This window comes from Erithacus rubecula, assembly GCF_903797595.1.
Source record: "Erithacus rubecula genome assembly, chromosome: 12".
Taxonomy (NCBI): domain Eukaryota; kingdom Metazoa; phylum Chordata; class Aves; order Passeriformes; family Muscicapidae; genus Erithacus; species Erithacus rubecula.
The window spans coordinates 16,394,279-16,416,141 of NC_136664.1; the positions used below are offsets into that span (position 1 = coordinate 16,394,279).

Consider the following 21,863-nt stretch of genomic DNA (forward strand, 5'->3'; position numbering starts at 1 on the left):
TTGGCCCATGGTTTTAGAGAATTTCATGGTAAATGCATGAAGAGAGATGACAAAGTAATAAGAAACAATTGAGAAATTATTAACATTATTGTTCAGATGGTTTTACAGGTATGGCAGGAGTTGTCATAGTCACTCTTCTGCTCTTCCACAGCCGAATTTTTGCATTTTGTCCATGTTGGATTCAGCTCTAAGGGCCCAATCCACCACCCTATTGCACTGCTTTGATGCTGGAGTAATTCCATTGACTTCCACAGAAATGGAACAGCAGAAGGCTCATGAGACAAAATGACCTTAAGTCATACAAACAGTGCTCAATCCACTGCTCCATTTTGGAGAGCTGAAGGACCTGGAAATGCCACTATTTTTAGTAGGCTGATAACAGGCCATCAGTTCCCTCTGCAGCACTCTCTGGAAGTCCAGAGCCATAACAGAGTAAGTGGTTAAAAATCAACCATGAGGAAAGAGGAGGTCTCCAAAAGATTTGTGGAATCCTCAGGAGAAGAAGCATTTCTATCTTTATCTAAATCCCAAAGGCTTTTTACTGCTGTTGAAATCAAGATATCCTTATTAATGTTGGGAAATCGAGTCTGACTGAAGTTTGGGGATGAGGAAGAGGTTATGGAAGTTGCCCTGAGAGAATGTGGGAACAAGCAAAATGTGCTTGAGGGCAGGAAGGGGGAATATGCAGGGACAGATATTTTCTGTCAGCAGACTGAATTCCCAGCAGTGAGAACTTCTGACCATTAGAGTGACTTGGAGGCTTCTGGCAGAGACCTTGTGTTCAGTGATGCCTCATTTTGTGCTCTGGATCACCTGCAGCAGAATACTCCTCAACCATTAGAAATGCAGCCAGAGAAATTGTGGTTTCTGTTGTGCAGAAATCTCTGGACAGGGTAGTTTTATCTGGCCAAATCCACTTCTACCTGTGCAGCCTCCCTTGTGATGTGCTGAAGTGGCACAAGCAGCCCTGTGCTCTAACCTGAATTCCATCCCTAATAGATCAAGTGAATAATTAAACTTTAATTTGCCCCTGCCTATATTCCCAACACTGCAAGTTTGCAGAGAGGACAAACAAAGCATTGTCAGGGAAGTTACATGCAGAAATTTGCTCTGATTGAATGACTGCATCAGCCTTGACATATTCTTGCAATATTTTCAGCAACAGAAGGAAAGAGAAGGATGCATTACACCATCAAGTTAACAGGGCAAAAAGGCAAATGTCAGTTCACTCTGCAGATACCATTCTTGCTCAAGTTAAAAGGAGGGAGTAAGGTGGGCCATTGTACCCATTATTGGTCTGCCATACCAAATAGACAATTACTTGTGTTGTTTTAGGCAGATTTGCTGTTCTGCTGTGCTGAACTGTGCTCAGTTCCAGTGTTATATAGTGATGTAACACTAGCTGGTGTGCTGGAGAGAGAGCAAGCAGAGAAAGGCTGTATGCCTGAATTAAAGCAGTACCCAGTGAAAAACATTGTATTTTGATTTATAATTATGGAAATTCTTTTATCCAGCATGTCAAAGTGATTTGAAAACACCGAAGCAACTCCCCAGCATAGGTATTGCTGGCTGTAATATGAGATCAGCTCTGGGAAATTTAGCTCAGGTACACTTAGGCTGACAGCCTGGAGGTCAGTGCCAAAGAGGCAGATTGCTGGATTTGCATTTTCCAGATGCCAGGGAGATGAGCAATGCTGAGGGAACTAAGCCCTGCTGCGTCTGGGAAGCTCTGTGTGCACTGGCTAAGAATCCCTGAGCCCAAGCTACACATTCCAGCTGCTTCCTCTGCTCCATTACAAAAGACAGACAATTCCTGGGGAACTCATCTCTTTGGGGTAAGATGATGCTTTTGGCTTTCCACCCCCCCTGCAGGCTGCAGGACACCACAAAAAGTGGGGGGTTTTTTAAGAGGTCTGCCTTCCCAGACTTCCTCTCAATAATCACAGTGTGAATATCCAGCACAGACTCCCAGCACAGCACAGTTCAGGCTGGCTCCTCACTGTCTCCTTGCTCTCCTGACCCACAAGGGTGTTTAGTGGGAAAGGCTCTGGGTGGATCTCCTGCTGAAGGTACTGCAGAGCACATTCTCCTTCCATTCTGGAGGTGCCTCTCTTGGTCAATTCTCCCAAAAAGCCACTTGGAAATTCTTCCTTTTTTGTTTAAACACCCTGCCACAATATCAGCCTCTTGCACAGTTCATATATCAGCCTGCTGATGCTATAGGGGTTTGCTTCATCCTTGATGAGCTGTTAAAAACAGGTGCTCACCCTGAGGGTTTGACTTAAATCCAACAGAATTAAGAAATGTTAAAGGAGGATCTGCATCTTTCAAGCAGACCCATTGTGTCTTGGTGCTGTAGATAAGCTCCAGTCAGTGTAAGAAAAGTTTCACTCGAGTAAGAGCAGTGCAATATGAAATGTTGGCAGCTGATAAGTGCAGGTGAGGATAAAGGCATGTCTGCATCAGTCACTTGCATTTCACTCAGAATGTATTTTCCTTTGTTGGAAAATCCTGCAGATATATGCACCCATCTGCTTCTCAATCCACATTATCTTACTGCTAGTGTGCTTAATTATATCCTTTCCATAAAATCCCCAATTTTAATATGCCTTGGAAGTATAGTCTACACCTTCTTTCTAAAATAAAATATCCTAAGTATCTCTCCAGGCCTCCAACTTGAGAGACCTGAACATGCAAATAAAAATATTTTTTATTCTCACTGAAGAGACCTCTAGACTCCAAAATCATGCAGAGTTCTTGTCCTTATATGTCTGTGCCAGTATTTCTGCTTCTGAAAATATTGACCCAAAGGACCTTTGCACACCTCAAAACAAACACAGAGCTGAGTCAGAGCTGTACACGAGAAGGTGCAATTTGGACGTATGTTATCTATTCATTCTGAGAAACTCTCACACTTTCCCATATATATAGTTTGTTCAATTTTCTGTCATGCAGGGAGAAAAAAAAAAAAACAGAAAGCTTTCTTTTGCACTAAACTTAGGTTCTGTTCCTTCCTACTTGCATTATTCTGGGATTAGGTGACACTATGTATCTTTAATTTCAGTTATTTACTTTGAGTTGTATTTAACTCCTTGATAATGGGATCCTAATCAAATATACTGGGTTTGTCTCTTTTGACTCTGAAAGTACAAATAATACCAAAATTTCAGTTGAACTTTCATAAAGCTGGTGCTGTCCTATTGTAAAGTCAAATAATCACATTGATTTTCACCTGGCATCTGAACTAACTCTTAAGAAATATATGTGGTAATTGATTTGTATGCTAGAGTTGCTGCAGGGTTTATTTTCAAAATGAGATTTTGGGGTAGGGTATTTTTTTGTTAATTAAATATATTTAAAAGGATTTATGTTCTCTTCTTGTTCAAACAGACAAAATTTTCAATGACTTCTACCAAAATGTCAGGTGATCCTCAGCAGTAAATAACCTTTTTTTCTTTTTGTGAGATAATGCAGGAGCCTGACAAATTCTTATTTCTGTATTAGTTCTTCTAGACAAAACCAAATATTACAGTTATCATTTGGAATCTTTTTGTTTTAGTGACATCTTAAAGACACCACTGTTTAATGAACACATCCTTTAATGAGTGGGGCTCCAAATATTTTAGTTTGGGCCTTAAATTTTCCCCCTTGTTAAGCACTTCTGCTTTACTAGAATCTTTTGAGTAAAAATGAGAGATTTCATGGGGAAGCAGCCTTAATATCATCACCCCTTCCTATCACTGCTTTGGTCCCTTGGGCTCCAGAGCCCCCAGAGGCTGCAGCTGCAGGAGTGTGTGCCTGTGCCCAGCTCCACCCTGATTTTTGGCCCTTGTCCAGGGAGAGGGGAGGGACAGAGCCCTCCTGGGGCCAGCAGCCATGGAGCCACCCCTGGCCATCCACACACAGCTGGGCTGGGCATCGCTGGGATCAATGCCAAAAGAAAATCTAAGCATGTGGGATGGGATTTGCAGATAAATTTAAGAGCCTATTTAGTGACCTGTCAGGTGATCTGGATTTATTTTTAAGTGATCATAAAAGCTCACAGTGCAGAAATCAGTTTTTTTAAGAGACATGTTTAAGAAGGCAAATTTATGAGTTCTGACAATGTTGCAAAGCAGCTGAAAAAAAACCTAAATGCATCTTCCAGCTTTTATTACTCTGGTCCTCAGCTCCAGTGGGTATCAGTTGGATGTAAAGATGCTTATTAAAACTGCAGCCTCATGCTTCCTGTGATAGCCCTGATATATTTATCAAATATTACTGTGATGGTTTCAGGGAATGACAGCCCAGGAAAGGGATGACATCTAACAATTGATTGATAAATTGAGCTAATTTTTGAAATACCTGAGTTCCTGCCCCTGATTTAGCAGACTTCATAATGGCTGTACAGGTAATTTGGGCTTTTTGATCTTCTGTCACTCACCTTTGATGGAAGCAAGAGCATTCTTCTGTCTTGGGGAGAGGAAGGAGAATATATCTGAAACACATCAAAGGATTAAACCCAGCAATATAAGAATAATAATAAACATGTGACTAAAATAACAGAAAAGTATTTGCCAGATTTTCAGCTGGGCTTGCAGTGGCCAACAGCCATTGACATATTCAGATGTCTCTTCAGGGAGTGCATTTAAATCTTGTCATCTTCAGCTGATGCACACCAAGTAGGGATGTGTTCTAAGGACACTTGACATTTATTGAGACAATTATTTAGTCAACCAAACCCCTACCTACTTGTGCAAGGTAATCGACCCTGATCTCACTCAGGGGTCTGCAAAGACACACACATCACTTTGCCTCTGTCTTCAGAGAGAATTAGTGACAAATCCAGGTTTACAGGGCACAGGAGGGTTCCTGGCCCCCAGTGCTGTGTTTGGGCTATTGATGACATCAATCATAGTGAAGGCACAGTGCAGTTGCCAACCCCACTAGGTATTGCTGTTTTTTAAAGACATCCAACACCAAATCACAAGCACTTGAGCTTCTTTGCAGGAGAGGCTTGGCCTGTATTCTGTCACTGCTGAAGAGAAATGCCATGCATTTATCACAGGAAAAAGGTGTAGACTTGAGATTTAGTCATCTTACCATGTATAAAGATTTGATGTATGTTATTAGAAGCTACCTGCCTGGGCTGTATTTCATTTAAGCTTTTAGAGCCATCTAAATCAACTTCCTTAGCTTTAGGAAGATAAAGATTGTAAAACAAGTTATCTGAGCATCAGGAGGACTGTTGCATTGATTTATACCTGCTACATACAGTAGGTGTGTAATTCACTTATAAATCACCAAGTTGGTGAATATTTTCAGAATTATCAGGGTATTTGGTTACTGCAAGTTAAAATGAAGTAATATGAGCATGTGCTTGCCTTTTGTAAGGCAAGGAAGAACCATAGGCAAGCAGAAGTGTTAAAAATGATTAAAGGTACCAGGAATACAAAGTTATTATTCCTACATTGTCAATGTTTAGAAAAATGCCTGCTGAATCATTGTTCATAATAATGATATTACCTCTGTAGATCAGGATGCCTTACCAAGAACAGGGTGCATTTGCTGTATCTTTATGAGGTGGTGTTGAAGAGTCAGGTGGTTCTCCAGCTGACTGGATGTCTGGAATTACTTTCCTCACAACTCAGTTGCATTTGAATGCATGAGAATTATTTCTTCAGAAATACTTGTCTGGAAATAAGCAGGAGCTGTGGAAAAAGGTAAAATATCTATGCCATTTTTGGTCATTTAAATATAAAAGTTTTCTGAATTGTGGAATTTAGTTAGCTGCTGTACAAAATCCCTTGCCATTCTGACTTGAGACCAAATATCTGCCCTGTCTGTAGCATCCAGCTGGAGCAGAGCTGCACAGCCTCTGGGGCAGCAGGATGGCAGGAGGGGATGTGGCTGGAGCTTGATTTTCAAGTGGTTGTTTCCTTATGACTTTGATTTTTGTTTCTAAAACAAATTCTGGATCTCAGGGGAAAGGAGAAAATGTAATCATTCTTTTGCCCCCAGGAATAAGGTGCTAGACAAAGCTGTAGCAGTATTTAGTCATACCTCAGTTTCTTCTCCTCCTTAACAAACTTGGCTAATTAAGTGCTTCTGACATCATCTGTGGAGCTGCTTGTCACTTTTCTCTGTTCATAAGGAAATGATGTGGGGGCATATTTCTGTATGGCTGTACTCTCCTGCAACACTCCTGGAACAAGCCCTTGCCATTGTCTTCCTTACACAGCCATTGTGCTAGACAGCTGGAAAATAACTGAATTCTGCATTGCCAAGAGCTCTCCCTTTGAACAAAAAAATTGATATTAAAGAAGTGTAAAGCTGTGCTTCAAGAGTTAACATCTGAGTATAGTAGGGTCTTCATATTTCCATGGCAACAGCTTAACATGATCAGTAAGTAGAGTGGACTATTTTGCTATGAGGCGTCATTAAAAGAAAAATCACGCTGGGAAACACACATGTATCATAGAATAAAATCTCTTCTCCCTGGTTTTGAAAATAGACAATTTCTTTGTTGCTCTGTATTGATACATTGTTTTGAAATTGCTGTTGCATTAGAAATGCAAACAGTAATTTACTTGGATTTTAATTACAGTTTTTGTGATTGCAGTGATGCAAATTTAAAGGATCAACTTTACAACAGAGGTAATCTGACAGCTGCCACTAAACCTCTTATTTATAATATGTATCACCACACTTTTTACAGCAGGATTTTGTTGGTGAGTGCTGCTCAGTTCTCCGTGGCAGCAGGGGTGGGCTCAGCTGCCGATGGAGCTGTTTCTATTAAGAATATATTGATAGCTGGTGCAGCAGCAGTGGCCAGCCGTTGCTGCCAAACCCATTCCTTCTGGAAGGTCAGAGGTGTGCAGGGCTGTGGTGGGACAGGTTTGCTGCTCCTCTCTGCTCCTTGTGCTGTCACAGGAACACCAGGCTGTCATTTTGTTCTGGAGGTTCTCGTTAATGACTGCTGCCCCTGCTCTCCTGCATGCTGGGAGAGCAAGCAGAGCTCTGAGTGCTAAACTCTGGTCACTCCTCTCCAGCCTCTCCTGAGGACAGGGTCTGATGGGGAGAGCATCTGGAACTTCTGCCTGATTCTCTGCTGTCAACTTCCATGCCAGCGAGGGAACTCATCCTCACTTGAGGGTGTGCACCAGCCCAGGATGCCAAGTGTTATTTTAACAGCCTGAAATGAGCTAGCCCTTGCAGACTGCACCAACTCTGCAGAGGGATCAGGACAGGCTGGAGCCATGGGCTGGGGGACAGCAGGGACAGGAGCCAGGCCCTGCCCTGGGGACGGGGCTGGGGCAGAGGGGCTGGAGAGCTGCAGGTGGGAAAGGTCCAGGGGCTGTGCCAGGGGCTGAACACAGCCCAGGGCTGCCAGAGGCAGTGGCAACTGGGGTGGCCCCTTTGACCTCCAGGGCTGGGTCCAGCAACATGCTCCTGTTTTGAGAAGGTGGATTACAGACCCACAAAGTCCCCACCTTGTGAAATTCTTCTAGAGCTGTGCTCAAGATCCTGTTCAGTACTAATTATTTCTTTCCCACATATAAACATGAAATACGTTATTACACAGCTTGGTCTCATTAAAAATTGTTTAGTGGAACAGAATCTGAGAGCAGGTTTATTTGGTGATAAGAAAACATGCCCTGGTGTGTTTTTCCCAGGCTGGGGCATCATTAGTGCCAGGCTGTGACATGCTGTGTGAAGGAAACATCAGGAGGCTGCAGGAGAGAGAAATCAGTGCTGATATAAACAGCAGGGAAATAAAGGGAGCAAGACCAGTTCCAGATTGAACCTTGCATGTCAGTCATGATGAAAAAGTCTTCCAGAGCTGCTTGAGCAGATGAAGAAATCATGCATGAAGATGTCAGTGTGTCTTTGACTGTAGAACATGAAAATCCATTTGTTTTAACCTCCCTTTGCCTCACTTGACTATTTCAGCAATGAATGATTCTTGGCAGTAGTGCTTTACTATGCATGCCCCAGAGAAGACCTAACTGGGCCTTCCAGGTACGGATGTCATATAAATAATATTATAATGGACCCCATTTAATACAAGACTCAGAATGTTGTAAATGTGGAAAGTTATCTTCGGCAGAAATAAATAATATTATTTCCACTGCCAGGCAAGAAATAGCACGTCGATGGAATCCATAAATCAGGCTGTGTCACTCTCACTTAATCAAATTTACCTTGACATAATTTTACTAAGTATCACCCATGTGTTACCCAATGTCACCAACTATTTGTATCCTTGTGCATAATAGCAATGCAGGTGACATACAGAACAGTGTTCTCTCTCGGGCTTAAAATATATTTGTCACATCTTGTTGCTGTCACTTGGCACTTAATATCAGACCTATTACAGTGTTACTCTTATTAAACATGATGTTAAGCTAAGGAACCTGCTCTGTTTTCAGTTGTATCATGAAGGAGTGAACATGCAACGTGCAGTCTCCTTGTGTATTACAGCTGTGTGAGGAGCAGTGGTAAATCCAGAGGGGCTGGAAAAAGTTTGAGGGTAGGATTGTCCACTGAAGAGAGCACTGAACTAGGTGGGATCCAGGTAAGCTCACTCTTTTGCTTGATTTTGCATGATACTGTAAAAGCAGTTTCACTGTCCTAATGCTGTGTGTCCCTTTCTGTGATTTGTTTTATCCAGCTAGCTTGTGCCTTCTGAGGGTTTGTACCATGGCAAGGATGATAGCTGAGACTCCTGCAATGTACTGTTGCATATATAAGGACAAGCAACAGTATAAAAGTATCCTGCAGACTTTGATAGTCTCCAATTCATGCAGACCCTGTCGACTTCCATGGGGTATCTTTGCTCAGTTCTTCAAAAGTAAAGAAGCAAGATGAGATTTTTTTATTATTATTTTTACTGGCACAAAGCTCTCTGAACTTCCAAGTCTGGGCTTGTTGGTTAGAGCCAATATTTTCTTAAAAATGAGGACTGATGCTTTTCCCCTTTTTAAAAAATGAAGCATAAAAGTTTCCAAGCCAAATTTGAATGCCTTCTAAAAAGATGTATGCTGATCCCAGGTCTATAAAAAACTGTTTTATGTAGGCCATCATGTAAGGGACACATTGCTTTTTGTAAGAAAATAAAAAAGGAGGCAATAAGTTACAAATCCCAAAGCAGCTAAGTGAGAGTGGAGGAAAGTACCTTCAGTTTTCAGAAGCTGTAAATTGTGCTTTAGTGATCCTGCTGGAACCTAAGGGAAATGAGACAAAAAATTGGTGTGAAAAATATTCAAGGGGGCAAAAATACAGAGTTGAGAGGAATGGGTTATGGGTGATGGGAAATTTCTGGAAGGTCTGTGTGGACACTGCTGAAGGCTTGAGGGAGAATCCAACTCAGATTTTTCCCAAGCTGTTGGCTTTCTCAGCTCCAGCTCGGATCATTTCCAGGCTGGGGATTTTCTCAAAGACAAACAAGAGAAGGAAAAACGCGTAATATAAATTAACACCTGCCATTAATCACTGAGCAGTGCGTGTGCTTCGTGATGTTTTGCATAAAGCATGTTTTCAAAGAGGTGTTGCCTTCTTGGACCAATGAGCCTTTTCTATTCTGTACTGCACGATCTATCCTGTAGAAGTGTGGTGGCTTTTCAATGAATCACCTCTTCTTGCTGCCTTGAAGAGGTCATGTGTGTGTTGCTGTTTAATTCGCCGTTCCTAATTAGACAGAGACAGGTCTGCATATAAAAATAAATGCCCATGACTGTGGGCAATCTCAACACCTCTGCAAACAGCAGACCCTTCCTGGAAAGGTCCTGGAGGAGGGGGACCTGTGACAGGAGAACAGTAAATGAGATGTGACAGATGAGAGAGTGAAAGCATTCAAAGCACAAGAGGGTCCCTCCCTGGGACGTGGGGTGAGGCAAGCACAGATGTGCCCACGCAGAAAAGGGCTCAGGGCTGCCAGCCCAGCAGAGGGACAGGGCAGGGCAGGCAGGGCTGGCTCAGCTGGCCATGACCCCTGCAGCACCCCAGAGCCAGCTGCCCCTCCCTGCACACACCCACCAGGAGGGAACCCAGGCAAGGCAGCTCCAGAAGCGTGCCCACGGACACTCCTGATGCACAACTTGCCATTGCTGGCACAGGATGTGACCTCCAAACCTCTTCTGGCTCTCCATTTGCATTTCGTGCCATTTGTTGAATTTTATTCTGCTCACTGCTTCTGCAGTGCTGCCTTTGAAAGTGGTGTCTGCTTGTAACAGCAATTATGGAATATTCAATTTCTGCGTTTTACAATTCTGCTGAATTTTGTTCAAGAATATATTTTGTGCAGTGTTGTTTTTCTCTCTTGATTGGGAGATCTGGCCTATAAATCATATTTCCAGAACATCTAATCATCTAATGAGCTTCAGATTATAATTTGTGGAAACAGGTGCCCTTTCAGAACAAAAAAAAAAGACATTTATGCAAATATTTCTTCTAAAAATTAATTTGCTGTCTATTCATAAAAATGCAAGGAAACTTTATCTCTGTGGTTTCCTTGTTCTAATTCATTTCACAAATAAATTTAAGACAGCTAGCAAACTGAGAAAAAATTATCCTTGTTGAGGTGTTATTTCATTCAGCTTTAAATATTAATGTATGATGTTGCATCGTTATGTAGCACTCTTCACAAAGATGATATAAACCATTTGTTAAAGAAAATATGAGGCTTCTGAAATGTCTGCTCATAAATGTTTACAAGAGAGATCATAGGTAGAATTATAGAAAAGGCAAATGAAGAATAGATGAGCCTAGGGAACCCTGGGATAAGACATGGTTGGCAAGCAGCCCAAGCTGGATTTCTAAATGATGACCTTCTCTTCCTTGAAATCATATTTTTGCATTTCTAAGCCACACCATCCCATGATCAAAGTGCTTGTACCTTGAGTCTGTGTATGAAGTGAGTGTGCATGGTGAAATACATAAAATCAGTAATCACAGGGTCACTCAATGGCCTGGGTTGGAAGGACCCTTAAGGATCACCAGATTCCACCCCTGGAATTCCACCCCAGTGTCCAGCCTGGCCTTGGGCACTGCCAGAGATCCAGGGATCCTCTCTCCATCTTTCCTGCAGCTCCTCCAGGCCCTGCAGGGCCCCCTGAGCTCAGCCCAAAGCTTCTCCTCTCCAGGTGAGCAATGCCAGCTGTGCCAGCCTTTCCTCCAGCAGAGCTGCTCCATCCTCTGCTCATCCTGTGCCTCCTCTGGGCTCTCTGCAGCATGGATTGAACTTTTCAGTGTCTCTCCTGCAATTTGGAAGAGCTGTAAATGTGTGGAGCCCTGAAAGCCCAGCTCCTTGCTGTGGCTTGGCTGCTGGAGGTGGCACATGTGGGTGCTGGAAGAAGGGAAGGATGTGCTGAGAGCAGAGCAGAGAAGGAACAGGAGCATTTAGGCTCCCAGCCCACAGTTAGTTTCATGGTGCAGTCTCTGCACCCTGTGCCACTTATTCCAGGATTCCAGGTGCCCTTCAGCTCCCAGAGCAGCCAAGCTTGCACAGGAAATCCTGACTCAGTGTCCTGAGCTCCAGGGCTGCACAGACCCCTCTGGTGTGGCATGCAAAGCCAAGGCCAATGTCCCTCAAAATCTTAATAGGGAGCTAGTGAATTGAGGTCTGCTGGGAAATTCACTGCTAGGAAATAAACACACAAGTGGATTTTCTTACCTGTTCTCTTTGGTGAATTATAAGAAAATCCCCCATACACATTTAGGTTTCTGGCTTGTTTTGTACCCTGCTCACTGAGTTCAGCCCGTCCATGCAAGCAGCATCTCACTTGCATAGTTCATTGTTACCATATAAAGGCTTTATTGAGTTTTCTCAACTAGATTTGGGCTTTATTGTGTTTGCCAAATGACAGGCAATATTAATGCTACTGCTTTCTTCCAACATACAAATTATAGAAATCTATTTAATTTCATTACAGCAGTTGAATTAATTGTGTATAATATGATATTGAGGGTTTTGCTACACAAGAAGAAAAGCAAATTAAGGTGGCAATAAGCATAATTGAAATCCTTTATTTACTTAACAATTATTTTTTTGCCTTCTCTTTATATTTGTTCTTCACAGTTTGGGTTGTCCTATTGTTAATTCCAGCAAAAACAAGTCTTCCAGATTTGTAGCTGTTTTGACATGCCACTGTTAGCTCACTGAAATGTGACAAGTGCAGAAGAGAACTTCTGATTGGATTCTGTTGCAGTATTATGCTATACCTACCAGTTAAAAATGCAGAGAAAATTGAATCCTAAAATTATCTACCTCTCTTCCATTTACTCTCCAAGCCATTTCTTCTATTTTTCAATTATCATCTGGTAATAAATGTGTCATAGTGCAAGATGAGACCTCCGTGGAATACGGCAACACTGAAGACAAAATGGAAAATTCAAGAATATGCAAACTTGTTTGGATGCAAATTTGGTCACTATATTGAAGCCAAAGATAGGAGCTGGAGAGAAGGGAAGTAGTAAAGCTCTAGACATTTCCTCTGCCAGCAAGAGACTCCTCTGCCACATCTGCCACTGTGAACCAGAACCAGGTTAGGAGGTTTATGAAGCATTTGATTCCCTCTGTGGGTTTATTTGGGAATCAGTTGGGACACAGACTTTGGATAAAAGCCATGGCCTTTGGAATCAGTGATTCAATTTATATTAGTTGCTGTGCACAGCCAGGATTTCTGTCTTTACACCAATCCCCTGGATATCTGAATTCCACTCTCCATTGTTTTCCTTACCTGTCTCTGAATTTGTCCCCTGGAATGTCACACACAAGTACAGCTCCCATCCTGCTGTAGGAGGCTCAGCCTCTCCTAAGACATTGGAATTTCTGAGCAGAAATCTTGAGAGAAGAAAAGAGTTTTGAGAGTTTCAGTTTATCTGTAGCCTGGAAGGAAAATGACTGTAAATTCTGGAGCTTCTGCAGCTAATTCTAGGGGGAACAGTTTGCCAGCATTGGAATCACGAGGAACCAGCTTGTGGGGGCTCCAGACGTCATTTAGCCTGGCTGAGCAGAACTCTCAAAGCTCTCTGGAGAACTCACATATGTTTTCAATATGCTAGTCAAGGCTCTGTGGCAGATACTCCTTCCAAAGGTACTTCTGCCTAAAAATGCCCCAGTATTCCTGAATAATGTCATGGAGCTCCAGGATGCTGCAGCCTCTCCATCGTTTTACTGCAGGAGCTGGACCATGCCTTGGGTACAGGCTCCCAAGGTATTTTGTGTGGCCATTCTTGAGACTCCTCTGCTCATCTCCTGGCCTCACTGTGCTTTCCCTCTTGTTCTTTGTTGACTCTTTGCTGCTCACTCAGGAAAAGAGGAGCAGGCTTCCCTTCCAAAGCCAGTTCACAAAATCTGAATATCTTTTGCAAATTTAAGCAGCTGTCAATTTCAAGTCAGTTTTAATAACAGTTGAGCATCTGATTTATCTGATGAGCTCTGGCAAGTGAAGATGCTGGGACAGTCGTGGCCTCTTCACTTCCCTGATACTTAGGGACCTTTGCTTATTTTTGTAAATCCAAAGATGAGGTTCTTTAATATCATGTGTAAGTTCATCATCTGGCTGCAAGAGGAATGAGCAGCATTGAAGGAGCTGCCTAAGGCATAGACAGGGCTGTGTGTTTAACTGGCCATGAATAAATCTAAGCTGGAATTCCAAAAAAATGAAAGAAATTCCTAAAAAGAAAGCTCCTCTGTTAGAAGAGGCAGAACCAGAGACAACCTACAAATGGAGGTTTTCAAACTAGTTTGAAGATGTACTTGATAATGATGAGATATGTGGCATGATAATCTGAGACCAATAAACTGAAAATTAGGTGTTATAGAAAGTTGTTTAGTGTTTCTGCATTCCAAATATTCTGTTCCTGGTGACTATTCCCAGGTCCAACAAACTGGGAATTCTCTGGGCAGTGCAAACAGAAACCTCAGCTCATGGAGGACAACATGACCTACCCAGTGCACTGGGATGTGGAAATGCAGATTTCCTGGCTAAAACCAGAATCCCAGAATCTTTACTTGCCCTTAGATTTTGGACTGTGTACAACTTTCCTGCAGGGAGAGGGCCAACACTTTTTGGGTGGCTGCACCTGAGGAAAGTGCAGGAAAGGAACTAAATGAATCTTGTAGTTAAATTTTCTATCATATGCATTCAAGATAAATCAAATGAAGAGAATAATGTGGAAATGGGATGACAGTAATAGGATACTGTCCACTGATTTCAGCATAAGACTTTCTGACTGATTCCATATCAGCAAGAGGAGAATTAATCAGAGACATTTTACAGAATACACTTGCAAGTTTTGAGAAGCTTCAGGGCAAACCAGTTGAAGTCTAGTATTTCCAAATGCAGGAGCTTATTTACTTTATTTCTTTTTCTCACTGGAGAGAGTGAGAGTGAACATAGAATGAGCTTCTAAAAAAATCCATTATTTCCTATGAATTACATTCTTACTGATCTGAAAAAGAAATAAACCAAACCCCATATTAATTTGAATAATAGTTTTTACTTTACTTCCAGAAGAGAACTATTATTAGACTGATATTCCTAGACATGTAAATACTAGACCTGCATGTGATCAGTTATTTTTTCTCCCTTCAGCGAGTCTCAGAACTTTTGTTCATGGCTTCACTGCTGAATTGGGGAATCTTCAGCTAAACCCTGAGGAGCCTTGGAGGGCAGAAAGCAGTGATGGCAATAAGTAAGTTTTCAAGTGACCCAGGCTTTTTTCCCTGTGAGTCATTTGGGTTACCCAGGGGTGCAAGAAAGGGATGTGCTCACTTCAGAGGAGACCACATGGAGAGCTGAGGAAATAATTCAGGCTCTGTGCCACTGCCTTCTGCTGATTGTTAGCTGTGGTTCTCTGCTTGTAACCTGGATAAAGTTAGTTCTCCTTCAACCAGGCTATTTCTTCATTTAGTCTGGTAAGAGACAAGTTAAAAAGAGGCAACCCAACAAAGTCTTTATCCTATTATCTGTAAAGGCTCATTGTAAAGGCTGATTTTTATTTCATTTAAAGCTTCCAGCAGGAAAACTTCACACAGCAAGGTTGGGAAGACATCCCCCTCACTACTGTTCTCCACTTTTGATTTGCTGTGAAAGGATGCTCTATTTTAAGAATCATGATTGTCTTCTTTTAAGGGCAATTTTAGGACTGTTCTCTTCAAGCAGAAGTAGATGGAGGTGGAGATAATAAATCCAGCAAAGTACATTATAAAGGCCTAATAAATGTTAGGGAATGTACTTTAGCCTAAGGGGATCAAGACCATTCTCCCTGTGTCTCTCTTACACACACATTCCCTGATCATAACAAGATGAAGTGAAGATTTTATGGTATTTGTGTGACAATTCTAGACTAGATCAAAAACGGGGCAGTGGAATAAATACACATCTAAATTAAAAGAAGATTTTCAAATGCTTTAGCAAAGCAATTTTCAATCTGACACCTTTAAGCCACTGCCTCAGCAGAATGGATCTTGAGAGGAGATTAATTTTTGGAATTTGCTTCCACACACATCTAATATTGTTTAAATTAGATTTTATTTAATACTTTTCAGGCTTAAAAACAACAGGATTGCTTGTAGAATTATAATTCTAGATTTACTTGCTGTACCTTGCTAAGAGGATGGGAATAAAAATATGTGGGAATGTAGTATGTTTGTGGTCACCTTACAAGGAATGGGCTTCTTCCACTGTGTTTTTGGGAATTTCCTGTCAGCCCTAGGTGGTTCCTCAGCTTTGTTTACTCTAATTTTTTAATCAGTAATTTACCAGATAATTTCAAAATGCCATAAATGAAAAATGAAATTCCTTCTGCGTAGTAAGTGCTCTGTCAGTAAAACACATTGCTTACCATGCAGTCTATGCTTGAACTTGTGGAGCACGGAAGGTACCAGAATTTAACAAAAAAAGAACAACCAAAAACCCCCCAAAAACCAAAAAACCCACTAAAGCCAAAACAAAAACAGAAAACCAACCCAAACCCAAAACAGAAAAAATTCCACCACATTTTGTGAGTTTTCCAGATCACAGCAAAATGAAGATTTTGAGTTCAGAAATATCTCTTTCATAAACAGATTGCAGTCAAATGTATATTTCTTGCTCTTTAAAATCTTCCTGTGTGAGGAGGTTGTTTGCCCTCCAGGCACAAACTCCTTTAGGCTCTTAACAGTGGTGGTACCTTTGGCTTCAGCAAATGGAAAAGTCTCAATTTATTTTTTCACACATTTAATGATGTTCATAAAAAGTAACTCCTTTTCATCCATTGAGCAAACTTCTGAATAGCAAGAACATAAATTTATACATTTACATTATTCACTTAGAGAGTGAAAGTGTTCTTAGGAAGTCAATATCTAAGTCTCCTTTCCCTCCCATTTATTGTAGACTCAAGAAAAGTAACCAGGAACATTTTAGGGTATTGAAGATAACCTTAAAGGCATGAAAGGAATTAAGCTCAGTGGCAAACTATTTGTAAAGCTGCCATTTTTGAAGTGGTCTTAATGTTTGGAAACTCAGTAGTTTGAAATATTTCCACAATGCTATAATTTAGTAAGATTTCTGGAGTATCTCTGTAGACATAAATAGAACAAACCTTTCCACTTCTTTTTTTTTCCTAAAGTGAAGTTATGACATTCCCTTCTGAAATTAAGTTGGAGAGACAATTGGCTGGAGGGACAGGGAATGGCTCCAGTGGCAGAGGGCAGGACTGGATGGGATATTGGGAATTAGGGATTGTTCCCTGGCAGGGTGGGCAGGGCTGGCACAGGGTGCCCAGAGCAGCTGTGGCTGCCCCTGGATCCCTGGCAGTGCCCAAGGCCAGGCTGGACACTGGGGCTGGAGCAGCCTGGGACACTGGGAGGGGTCCCTGCATGGCTGGGGTGGGATGGGATGAGTTTAAACTCCCTCCTATTTGGTCATTCTGTGAAAGTGAATTATTCTGTGTGCACATCTCACCTATGAGTCCTTTTTTTATTCATTCCTTCTATAGGACAGCCTTGCCTTGATACATTTTGCAGGAAGGGATGACAGAAAGGGTACAAATTTCTTACCTGAGTACAGGAGCAGGAATAAAAAGAGCTCTTCCTTTGAGGAACACATTAAATTGTGAATTAGAGCCCAGAATACTCTGCTGCCTTCTTCACCATCCTGTCCAGCAGCTTACAAAGGAGGATATAAAAGTGCAAGGAAGAAGAGATAGATACTGGGAAGATCAGTGCCAGGCATGGTGTTTCCATATTTGTGCTGTGCTGGGAAATGGCAAGAGAGCATTTTATCTATGGCATTTAGCAGAGTCATTTCTGTACCACTCTGGAGATCTTGTGAGGTAGCCTATATCTTGTCAACAGAACCCAGGAAATTAGTGCAGTGCCAGTGATGAGGAAACCTTAAGGCCACACCAGCTGTCCCTCCCAAAGGGAGGACAAGGAACAGATGAAACGAGGTGTCAAAATCTGCACAGGATAAACAATATTTCAGTCTGGGTATTTTTCCTTGGTGCCCAGCTGATGCTCTTTTTTCAAAGCTTCCCTCAAAATTTTCAGCATTTTTCCTCACTTTGGTCTATCATTGTATTATATTGGCAGTGTAAAACAAACCTGTTAACAGCATCCAGCTTAGCTTTTGCTTTTGTGTAGATTTTTTGGTTTTGGGGGGTTTTCTTGAATGATTTTGCTGCCCAGTCAAGCCACAGATCAGGTATAAAGCAGGCCTGTCTGCAGAGAATGACCATTTCTGAGATCAAATTTTGATTGCCACACAGAACTTGATTGTAAATCCTGTAAATCAGGAAAACATAACCTCTTTTTCTTTCAGGAAGCTACAATTCAGCAGTAAGTGGCTGGGGGCCTGCCATTAATCATTCATGAGTATCAGAAAGAATATTCAATTAGAGATGTGCTCTGGGACACTTTAATATTTCTAAACATGACAAGTTTCTGGTGACTCTAAATAGCACACAAGTGACACATTCAACTTTAGGCAATAAAACAACAAATAATATGAACTGATATAATGTGATTAAAGTAGATACAAATTTTAGATACCTCTAAATTAACTTTATATTTCTGATGTGTTGGGATGAGGTTTGCAAATACCATTAGCAGATGCAAAAGCTTTTTGTTTTCCATTTCTCTTGCATGCAAAAGCTCAGGTGAACTGGTTAATACCCAAGTGGATGGATGCTATTTAGATACCCAGATATTACTGTTTGTGTACATACAGGTATTTAATTACTTACATGAATTCAGCTTGATTTGGGAGTATCATTTTATTTCACATCCCATTTTACTTCTACATTTGGCAGATTCCACTTTTCTGGCCACCTCAGCTTCATGGCTTGGGTATTTACCTTACAGCACAAACAGTGCAAATTTTGGCTGCTTTGGAATGAAGGAAGGAAAGGTGAAATAGCCACAATGAATTGTTCTACTTCTGAGGACAATTCTCCTGCCAGAGGTAAATTAGTTGCCTAATTCCCATACTATTGCTATAATAAGTCTTAAAGATCAGTATCACAAAATTTGTTTGTTTTCCAAGAGAATAATAACTTAATTTCTGTAAAATTCTATTCTTATTAGGATTTTTTAGGATTTTTTGTGGTCCAAGTATTACAAACATGGCTCAGTGGTAGATAAATCAGTGATGCTTCTCGATTCAGTGGGCATAAGAAAGAAAAAAATTACATATCTGCATAATTAAAATGAGAAAATTCCCTTTTACCTGCATCTGTGCTTTGCTGAAGGCAGTCAGACGTGTTATATTAAGTTTATTTTTGTTACATCTATTTATGTTGTGACATTGGTTTTTATTTACATTATTAAAGACCTTATTTTAGTTCTTGTTTACATTTTTAAAAGGATGGCAATGACATTAAGATGTCCTATAAAATATTCTGGAGAATCCAACCTGCACATTCAGAGAAACAAATTGATCACATGCTCTTAATAATTGGAAAAAAATCGACAGCTGCAAGCCATTCCCAACCATTTTTTCCTTGAGCCTGCTCACTCAATAAATCCATCTCCATCTTCTTAATGCTCTGAGAAGTGTAATTAGTATAAGGCACCCCTGCAAGTGAAAGATGGATAGGTGTGTGGAGAATTCAGGGAAGGAGCAGAGGAAGGAGGCATTAATGTGGAGCAGGAGCAATCCACAGCAGCCACAGTCAATCTTCTGAGCTAAACAGGCCAGCATTAAAAGTGTCCGAGACACCCAAATCATATTTGCTGCAGTAAACTCTTCCCACCCACTGAAATGAAAGGAACTCCTCACAGCTGTAACATTTCTGCAGTTCTTTAAGGGTCAGAGAATGAGAATGGTGCAAACACACCTCCCTCTCCCTCCCCCCCCCCCAGTTTTGCCCAATATTGGAAACCTGGTTTTATTTTGAATGGCTTCTGGACGTAAATACTGTTGTTTGCAAGAGAAACATTTTTGAGAATTTTATTCCAGGCCATTGGAATGCTACAATCCCTTAAGGCAAAGACTTCAGTTTCAGTTATGTTGAACAGAAATGTGGCAACTATGTACAGTGAAAATCTAAAAGAGTTTGGGTTTTCTTTCTGATTTCAAGCCATTTTACTTATTTTCTTTTCAAATGTCATCTCAGTTTCCTGATCCATTTTCTTCAGCATTTTGCTTTGCTCCAAGGAGCCTCCAGGCAGGTGATGGCCTCATCCATATAAACGTGGGCATGCAATGTGTATCAGCACATTTTAGAAGGAAATAGTCTCTGTTGGCTTCCTTGGGTGGTTCTACAGGTGCCTCTGAATTTGCAGTCCTCTGTAGGTTTGTATTTTGATGGAGCTGTATTGAAATTTAGGGGCAGAAACCAAATCACAGAAGCTCTGGGCATTCAATGACAGAGATGAAAGTTTAGAAGGAGATGCACATGGAGAAATTAGGCATTTCCAGGGTTAGGTGGCAGCAGAATGAAAAAACTCTGCTTTAAAAATCCTGCATCAGTTCCACCCACATCCAACTTCAGCTCTGACCCTGAGAATCCAACCTCCCGCGAAGTTTCCTCTTGAGAGGAACTGGGATGGACCCACGTTGTCCAGAGGAGCTCTCATTTTGAAGGATGCAAGACACTGCACACACTGACCATTCCAATACTGTCAATCTTACCAGAGCCCTGCCTGGAACAGCAGAAACTGCATTGATCATGGAGCTTGCACCCAGACACCTCCTGAATGTGCAGATAAAGAGAATTCACCTGTGCCCTGAGCATTATGACCGTGTTTTTAACAGGTGGAATGACAGACTGATTTTGCCATGTCAGTGATGGCCTGTTCAGAATTGATGGCAAAATGTTTGTGCTTAATGATGCCCACAAATGCCATTTTTTATCTTGTCTTTTAGGGTCTTTGGAAGTATAAATATTCCCTTATTTTCTTTCATTTTCAGAGGTGCAGATAATATTTTGATTCCTGACAAGTACTCTACCTGTGATTGAAAGTGGAGTGGGTGACAAGGTACTGGTTGCTAGATAGAACAAGTGATATATTACTTAAATAAGAGTATCAACCAATGTTTTTATAAATGGCTTAAATTCCCACAAACATGGTTTCAATCCTGCACTTGAAATGTGGTTCAAGCAATCCCATCATTCTTGAATCTCACTCTAATTTGAGAGTTATATTTTTCTATCAGTTCTACTGCAATAATAGTTCTTCCACTTAAAAATTTAATCCATCTTAATTCAAGAAAATGTCAATTTAGTTGTAATCTCTGGCTCCATATTATGCCCTTTAGCTTCTCTTTGTCTCTGGCAGGATGACAATGTCAGAATTAAATCATGTCTTTGGCAAGCAGTTTGCCCAACTGCAGCTCTCTGAATGAAAGCCCAGACCTGGTTTTATTTCCCCATCTTGCAGGTGCTCCCCAGCTCACATGACTCTCTGTACACAGGGAATTTGACCCACAAAAGCAGGGGATTGGCAAGTGGCAGTCACATTAGGTCTGGAGAATGACTTAAGAGGTAGTTCTTGGTAAAAATCCAAACTATGGAGCCTGATTGTTTCTAGTCTTTTATTACCAATTTGGGTTGTTTCCCTTTTTTTTTTTTTTTTTTTTTTTTCAGTTTGGCAGATTCTGAATAACATCAGGTCAGAATAGCTTGAGGGATCAGCTGTTTTATTTGAATGAAGCAGAGATCTGGCCCTGGCTGGCTGACTCTCCTTTATGATGCTCTGGTGATGTTTGCAGACACTGTCTTGTGTCTTTGCACATTTCCATTCCTCACAAGGGAAAATGCAGGGGAAGGGAAATGTAGAATACTAGGGGAGGTTTTACTGGAGCCCTCCTGCTATTCCTGACAGGTCACTGCCCATCCCCTCTGCCCCTAGAGCTGGGTGCAAACAGGAAGAACAGGTCAGACCTGCTGCAGTATCCACAAAAAAAGGTTAATTGCCTCTAAATGGCTGAGAGTGCCATGTCTTACCTTGCAATCTGAGAGTGTCCTCATTATAGAGCACCTCTCACTTTCCTGCTCCACTGTGTGTGTCTTTGCTGGAATTCCTGCTGGGAGAGCTGCAGGGTTAGCAATTTTTAAGTCAGAATGCTCTTCTTTGTATTTATTTGGTGGCTGAATTTTGCTATTGATAACAGGTGTTTTTTGCATTTCCAACAGCGCTTTAAAAATGCTAATACTCCAAACACAGAGATGAATACTCCTTTTTCCTGTTGTCAGTGAAGTTAGGGATGCAACCAGAGCTTGGGTCTTGGAAGAAAAGGGAAAGTAGTGAGCAGTTTAAAAGACAAGAGTTTGGACCAGTGGTGGTTTTTAAGTTGTTGGTCAGCATCCTCTGAGAGTGTCACAACCACTTATAAAGGGATGAGAAAAGGAGAATTGAAAAAAAAAAATTTATTTAGCAGAACTGCATTTAC

The 21,863-nt window shown here is 41.3% G+C and overlaps 1 long non-coding RNA gene across 1 annotated transcript; it reads left to right on the plus strand.

Annotated features, from left to right (window-relative positions):
• The first annotated feature begins 7,390 nt into the window (after positions 1–7,390).
• On the plus strand, positions 7,391–20,227 carry LOC306806936. Its single transcript, XR_013775606.1, has 5 exons — positions 7,391–8,001; positions 8,464–8,557; positions 14,580–14,679; positions 18,280–18,431; positions 20,106–20,227. It is a non-coding gene; the product is annotated as an uncharacterized lncRNA (long non-coding RNA).
• The last annotated feature ends 1,636 nt before the right edge of the window (positions 20,228–21,863 follow it).